Genomic DNA, 8,003 nt, shown 5'->3' with positions numbered 1-8,003 from the left:
CGCAGCCGCCGCGCCCTGGCCAGTGCCCCCGGCCCCGGGCGCGGCGGAGCGAGGCGGCTGGTGCAGAGCGGCGGCGCCTAGCCGTGCAGCCGAGCAGCCGAGCAGCCAAGCAGCCGTGCAGCCGAGCAGCCGTGCAGCCGAGCAGCCGAGCAGCCGTGCAGCCGAGCAGCCGTGCAGCCGAGCAGCCGAGCAGCCGTGCAGCCGTGCAGCCGTGCAGCCGAGCAGCCGTGCAGCCGAGCAGCCGAGCAGCCGTGCAGCCGCCCGGGCGGTGCGGGGCCAGCGGGGTTGCGCGCAGCCGAGCGCGGTCCCCCCGCCCCACCCCGGAGGGCTCCCGGTCTCCGCGTCCCGGTAAGTTGACTGTAGTTTCTGAAGTTGCAGGGAGCCGTGCGGAGGGGAGGTGCGTTGGCATGATCGTTTTTGCATGAAGCTGGGGGTGGCCCCCGTGTGTTAGGGGCCGCGCTCGGGCTCGGGGAGGTCGGGGTGCGGAGAAGCGGACCCGGCGCGCGGGGAGAGGACGAGTGTGCGGGTTGGAAACGTGCTGCGGGAGGACAGGTGCTCCCAGGGCGCTTCGCCTGCCGCTGACTGCACGTTCCGAGCTCCTGGACCGCGTTTGGCGGTGGAGGGAGCGTGCGGGGTCGCGTTACCTCTCTCCTGAGCCCTCGGGGGAGTGACCCCTGGACGCGATGGGTCTTTGGGGACGGCAGCCAGCCAGTCCTTGGGGCTTCGCGCGCATCCCACTCCGCTCTTCCCGTAGGCAGAAGTTGCCAGCGTCTCCCTCATTGGAGCCCAGGCGTTTAGGGAGAAAACAAGTTGTTAAGTCAACACGGCGTTTTGTGCCATCAGGCAAATAAAATGAGAAATCCGTCCATCGTCTGTGATTTCGTACATTTCAAGAATGTGGGCAAGTCTCAAAGAAATAGGATTTGGATGATGACACTTGGGTTTCACCCTGCCGGCCCTGCGCCTCTTATATAAGCCTCCCGGCGGGATAACCGTCTCTGCAGTGGCTGCAGCTGTGGCTCTCCCTTCCATTTGTTTAAGGTCCAGCTTGAACAGTATTTAATGAAAATGCTGACATGATATAGCGTTCTTGTAGTCTGAAACAGAGGGCACTCTTCAAATTGGAGTGTCTTCTCCTAGTAGGTAGCATGCGAGGAAGAACCCAGTATATTTTTCAAGGCAGCTCCAGGAATTAGACACATAAATCATGTTTTAAAATAGCGTGCATTGTGCAGAGAGCTTGCAGAGGACCCTTTTTGAACACATCCTCTTTGTTTTAGAAAAAGTGGGAATTGTTCATCCCAGACATTTGTTGAGTCTGAAAGTTAAGTGTACTACTGGTGGGCTTAATTATCTTAATAAAAAAAGAGTATGATTTATGGGTAGCTGTCCTGTCCTGCTTTGAAGGATAGAATTCTAGAACCTTTCTTTTTCATCTGTCCCCTAGAGATTCCCATTAAGTAGAGCAATACATTATCATCATTGATGTTTATTTAATATTTGAGTCAATTAAATTCGTAAAAAGAACACTTTGAAATAAATATGGTATTGCTATGACTTAAGACTGAAGATTCGAAATGAGAATTTTCAGGTTATTTGCTATCAGAGTCATTAGTTTAATGAAACAGCATTAAGCTGTTAATGTTTAACAGCATTAAACACACATCCTATATGTGTGTGAAGGTATATATACATATATATTTGTTTAAATTTGGATTTATAATAAATGTTTAAACCAAACTCAGGGATGTGTCTTAATGTAAGATTTATCTAGGCAATCTTGAGAAAGAGAAGTGCTTTTATTTATGGCATTCCAACACATAGAACAAGATGAGCTAGTTATAGGCCCTGCATTTAAAAACAAATCATAGGTTTTTGAAGAATTCTAGAAAAATATTAAAATGTTATTCCAGAGGCTGAAAAGTTAGTCAACACATTGTGGTTTGTGAGAGCGTCCATTGCTTATGTCTAGAAGAGAATAGATCCAAGCATGGAATGTCGAACAGACTCACCCCCATCAGCACTGTTGCCTTATGGTTAGGAGGGTAGACAGACAGCTCAGCGCCTGACTTGCTTACCATCTGTTTTTAATCTGGGCAAATTAGCTAAACTCCTGCCTCAGTGTCTTCATCTATAAAATGGGGGATGACAGTAGTACGTACCTCACGGGATTATGATGAGGATTAAGTGAGTTCATAGCTGTAAAGCTGTTGAGCCAGTGTCTGGCACGTTAGACTGATAAAATCATCATTACTATGAAAGGGAAATGCATCTTTGGATAACAGGGACATTGGACGGCTGCTTGCTGATGGAGGTTAATGGAAGCAGGTCACATGTATAACAGAAGAGAGAATATGAACATTTATTAAACACTTTCTAGTGATGCACACCAGCTGCTATTTAATTTACTGTCTCCCTCAATTCTTCACTGGGGTGGGTGGTTTCCTCTCCACTTGGGTGATGAGGAACTGAAGCTCAGTGAGATCAGATCGAGTTGGGATTTTAACTGGTTTCTTTCAAATCCTCTCCCTTTTGACCTTGCTGCTTCAACTTGCAAAGTACTTTTTCCATCTATTCTCCTTTAATCCTCATAGTAATAAGATATGTGTATTATTATCTTCAGTTTACAGATAAGGAAATTCAAGTTAAGCATTAAAGTATGCAAAGTGCTTACCAGGACTCACAACATAGTTCTCCAAGACTGGGAGTTATTATTATTACCATAATTATTATTAAATAACTTGCTTGGCCTAGCACAAGGTAGATGTGCAAGGGGGTGAAGTACATTTTCTCCTTTACTTTCAAGTGGATGCCATTGCTTTTTACTTCCCTGTTCATATATTCAGAGAATCAAGGGGGTAAAAGTGATATGTGACAGTTCACATTGGAGGACGGTGCTCTCTGGTTTGTTTCCTGCCTGCAGATGTGGCTGCAGTGACCCACATGGCCTAGAAAACCAGCACAGGCAGCTGTCATCTCCATCCACAAAGAGCATCATACCTGAGCATGAATTCAGTCCCAGCTGGAGAACAACCATGGGGCAGAGAGAGTCCTTGTACTTTGCCACACATTTTACTATATATTCAGAAATGGAAACTATTTATATTTTGCAAAAAATAAGCATGCTTCTTCTAGGCCTTAATGCCAGGGTCATGGGAAGCAGTTTCCGGGGTACTTTGTTAAAAGTCTGGTCCATAGCCTATCAAACTTCTCACCTAACTTCGGAGGTTGGGAATGATTGAGAGGCCACAGTGTGTGTGTGTGTGGGGGGGGGGGGGGGGGGGCGGTGAGGAGGGCTTTCCTGGGTTATCATCCAGATACTACATAGTGTTCTGACTCTTGGTAAATATTTATTCTGCTCTCTAGATGTTAAAATCTAGTTGTTATATAAGGCACATAGGCAACAGACTGCTTGTAGACTGGTATAGCCTCTTAGCTAATGTATTCTACCACTGAAAGTACGTCAGGACAGATGCTCAAAGTTGGCTTTCTTTTTTTAAAATCAAAACTCTGTACAGCATGGTGACTATAGTCGATAATACCATATTGTGTATTTGAAAGTTGCCCAAGAGAGTGGATCTCAAAAGTTCTCATCACAAGTTGTAACTGTGTGATGACAGATGCTAACTAGACTTATTGTGATCATTTTGCGGTATGTACATATATCAAATCATTAAGTCGTACACCTGAAACATATAATTTTGTAAGTCAGTAAAATGTCAGTTTAAAAAAATCAAAACTTTCTGGGAATGAGCTTTCAGGAGAGTGCCTCAGGCATGCCTGGGGACACAATCCCACAGACACAGTGTGCCAAAAAGAGCCCTTGCCATCAACAGCCTCTTCCTATCTTTGAAATATCTTCTGCTTCAATGTTAACTGTCCTTGTCAGAGTACAAATATTCCTTGGACTCCATCAGTATTTACATTTCAAATATAAACTGTCTGTTCTGAGTATTTCTATAGTTGAAGTCTTCCTTGGTCACTTTTGTGACTTAGACTGAGTCCATAATTTAGTTTTAACTAATTCTTTAGAATTTATGTGGTTCTGTTTTATTTCTTGTCTGTATTAACTATTTTTTGGCTTGTTTGTGGCCACCTCTAGATCTCCAAATAACTTCTCTGACATCCGCTTTCTCTGGTTGTCAGAAGATATATGTATACAGGAAACACAAGGTAATTTTAATATGGATAAAGTGAATGAAAATCATTTACTCTCTCCTATCTGTTGTTTTAAATGATCTTCATTTATGACTTGGGGAGTTGAGCGCTGATTCTGTTTCTAGAGCTCTTGCCTCACACATCCATGAGAGATGTGTTAGGGAATTATACAAGTTTCTGGCTGTCTACAAGCAAGCAGTTCATATTCACTGTGGCAGAGACAGTCCCTCAAGGCTGGGCATTGCTGAATTTGAGAATAAGGGGCAGAGGTGGGGGGAGGCAGCTCTGAGAATGGTTTATCTGCCACATTTCTAGTCCTTATTGGTGGTGTCTCCTGGATAAGAATTGGAGTGAATAGTTAACATAGAACATTTCCCCTGTGCCAACTGCCATGCTAAGAACTTTACATACAGTATTTACTTTAATCCTCATAGTGACCTTATATGGTAGTTACTTTATTATCCTGTTTTTCAGAAGTGGAAACGGAAGCCTAGAAAGGTCAGGGCACCTATCCAGGGCCACAGTAGTGAGTTTTGGAGCCAAGAATGGAATACATGGCTGTCTGACAAGGCCTGGGCTCCTTACAGTACGTTCTGCATCTAATTTTGGAGCTTTCAGGATGGTTCATCAAACTATGCTGCATAGATGCCCTATATTGTGCTTCTCAAAATAACCCTGTACTCTCTTGCTTGGTCCCCATAGTTACCCTGGGATAGAGCTGAAGAGATGGCGGGAAGGCCCATTGTCCACCTTCTTGCCCATGGCCAGCATCCAGCATTGACTGCACAGATAGTGTCATCTCCATATCTTTGTGGAGGAAGAACTTAGGCTTAGTTTATACAACAAGCTCAGAAAAGAAAACCACATGTTAGCATTGTGAAATAGGAAGCGTAAAGTCTTTGACCGATAACAGGACCCCTATAACAGGACCCAGCAGAGAGGCATGTTAGCAGATGAAGATCTGTGTTTGGGTCACATACTTGTGTCACTCTCATTGAAGAAAGGGGAAGCATAGAAACATGATATTTTCTCTAGTGATTAAAAAAAAAGTTTACAAAAAAGTGTCAGTAACATTATTGCAACAGTGTCATATGTTATTTACAATGAGACTGTGTTTTGTAAATTAAATGAATACATATGTTTAATAAGTAAGGGTCAACTATGTTGTCTTAGAATAGGAACATTGCATCGAATCTCCTATGCCTGTATTATAGTCTAACTCCAGTTCAAATGCACAATATAAAGGCAAAGTTTATGACCAAGTTGTAATATGTTTAGATCCTTCCTCTGAGCCTCACTTCCTCCATTTTTTCTTGATTTCACATTGCAGTCAGCATTTGTTCAATGAGTTCTTCGTATTCCTTAGGTTTTGAGTTATTTTTGTTGTTGTTATAACACTTTGGCATATTGTGTTTATACTTCATCTACTCCCCCTCCTTGATTTTATAGGCCTATACGATTTTCAAACCTGTGAGTGACTAGAAACTTGTGAAAAATGGAATTTTCTAAAGACAGACACTATTGCAAAGGATAGGGAATTTGGGCCTGACTGGAGGGCCTTTACTTAAATTACAGAGCGCTGGAAACCCTACGGACCTTATGGAGTAGGCAAGTAAAACAAATAAAAAGATTTGAAATCGATCAACAGCAGCTTGGTACCTTCCTCTACGATTTCATAGGACCCAGTACCTACGTACCCTATCATCCTATCACGTTTGCATTTGCAAGTGATCAGCTTCTTTTGATTTTTAAAAAGTATCAAAAGGTGTGACTGAGTCAACATTGTTGTCATCTGTCATTCTAGTCTTCAGAGAGCTCCCAGTGTTGCATCTGTAATAAGCCTTTCTGCAGATTTATTCTCTAAGTGATGAAGGGGAATCATGTCAGTCTTTGGGCATCTAGTCTCACTGCATTTGTGACTCAAGCATTACTGTGAATATTGCTTCTGCTCACTCCGGCCCTTCATCCCCAGCCATACCCATTCCTCTATCATTCCCATTAGGGTTGAACACGCTGAAGCTATTGGAAACTTTAATGTTGAGGCAGCTCATGGTAAGAGTTAGAGGCAATAAAACCACACAATGTAGTGATTTTTTTTTTTTTAAATTAAGAAAAGCCAAGCTGTAACACAGTTACACACACAAATACTACAACCTCTGCATTCAGCTTTGAGGAATTGCAACCACTGTGGCCTTACTATTTTTTCCCTGACACTTTCTCAGGAGAGCAGTGGCCCTCTAATTCACACATAATCACTAGCAGCTTGGCGGTGTTTGAGTCAGATTGAGATGGAATAATGTTTACTCATTTATGCATTTACCAGATATATATTGATATGATACCAGGTATGTTGTTGGATGTTGAAACCTCAAACACAAGAAGAATCCGTGCACTGCCCTCAAGAATCTCAGCAGAATGAAGGGGGGAAAAGATGCAGTTGTAAAGAGTGCATAAAAGACGTGGCTGGCGTACATCAAGGGTGGTGGAGAGGCCAGAGATAGAGAGGCTGGGGCCAGTTTAAGAAGGGTCTTTGGGTATCCCTGGGTGGCTCAGAAGTTTGGCACCTGCCTTTGGCCCAGGGCGTGGTCCTGGAGTCCTGGGATCGAGTTCCACATCAGGCTCCTGGCATGGAGCCTACTTCTTCCTCTGCCTGTGTCTCTGCCTGTGTGTGTGTGTGTATCTTTCATGAATAAATAAATAAAATCTTAAAAAAAAAAAAGGGTCTTTGGACCATGCTTGGTCTAGATGAATTTGGGTACTTTAGGTTGTTCTTTTAGAATGATTATTCCTAGTGTTTTGTAAAGGATGGAGGGTGTGGGGTGAGGGCAGAAACAGAAGCCCTGTAAAAAACAAAACAAAAAAAACAACTTTTGAATGAATCCTAGTGCAGGTTTGAGGTCTGAACTCAGACTGATTGATCAGAGTGGGGAAAGGAAGAAGAGGGGAGAAGCAAGGAGGGGATGGTGACTTTGAGGGCCAAGGTGGCAGGTGGAAGAAAAGGAGATGGGCCATGAGATTAGGTGAGAGAAGTTTTTGACAAGTGCTTGAACACAAAGTGGCAGAAGCCAGAGGCAAAGTAAAATGAGGTGCTTGATGGAATAGGAGCTGGGTAAGGAAAGGAATGAAATAGGAAAGAAGAAGCAGTGAACAGAGAGACGGGTCTGCCTGTTAACTTGTAGCTACACAGATGATGGTGGCTGTTTCTTGTATCGCTTTCTGTTCTGTCAATAAACATTAGGCCTCCCATCTGGAAAGTGGGTGTGGCACATAAGGGTAAAGAAAAAAAGAAATAAAATCATGAAAAAACATGATCCTGGGGATCCCGGGGTGGCGCAGCGGTTTGGCGCCTGCCTTTGGCCCAGGGTGCGATCCTGGAGACCCGGGATCGAGTCCCACGTCGGGCTCCCGGTGCATGGAGCCTGCTTCTCCCTCTGCCTATGTCTCTGCCTCGCTCTCTCTCTGTGTGACTATCATAAATAAATTAAAAAAAATTAAAATAAAAAAAAAACCATGATCCTGAACCTGAAGCTGCGTAGAGGATAGAATTGTCATTTCTTATATTTCTTTTCCATTCATTGATCTCCTTCATTGACAGCAGGTCATGGGCACTTGGGAAAGTGGGAAGGATGAAAAAGTCACTTTCTCAGTGGATAAAGTGCTTGGTTCTTCTAATAGTCATGTCTCATTGTATCCATGAATGAGCATGCTGGGAGGAAGAGGGTTAGGTGGCATATTATTTGGTAGTTTAAGGAAACTAAGCTTTTATCATGGTCATAGCATCTTGAGAGGGTTTGTACTTTTGAACCGATCCTTTGGTAGCTATTAATGAATCTTTTGGCTCATTG

General features: G+C 43.7%; 1 protein-coding gene across 3 annotated transcripts in view; it reads left to right on the top strand.

The window, feature by feature from the left end:
- Positions 1–226: 226 nt before the first annotated feature.
- Positions 227–8,003, top strand: part of PAG1 (phosphoprotein membrane anchor with glycosphingolipid microdomains 1) — a 138,036-nt gene continuing 130,259 nt past the window's right edge. For 2 of the 3 annotated variants that reach the window (XM_038579603.1, XM_038579601.1), the window contains exon 1: positions 227–348. The gene's annotated coding sequence lies outside the window, so the exon portion shown is untranslated. The remainder of the gene's footprint in view (positions 349–8,003) is intronic. The other variant, XM_038579602.1, reaches the window with a different exon arrangement.

This window comes from Canis lupus, chromosome 29 (genome assembly GCF_011100685.1).
Source record: "Canis lupus familiaris isolate Mischka breed German Shepherd chromosome 29, alternate assembly UU_Cfam_GSD_1.0, whole genome shotgun sequence".
Taxonomy (NCBI): domain Eukaryota; kingdom Metazoa; phylum Chordata; class Mammalia; order Carnivora; family Canidae; genus Canis; species Canis lupus.
Note: the sequence above shows the minus strand (reverse complement) of the source record. Positions and strands in the feature narration are given on the sequence as shown.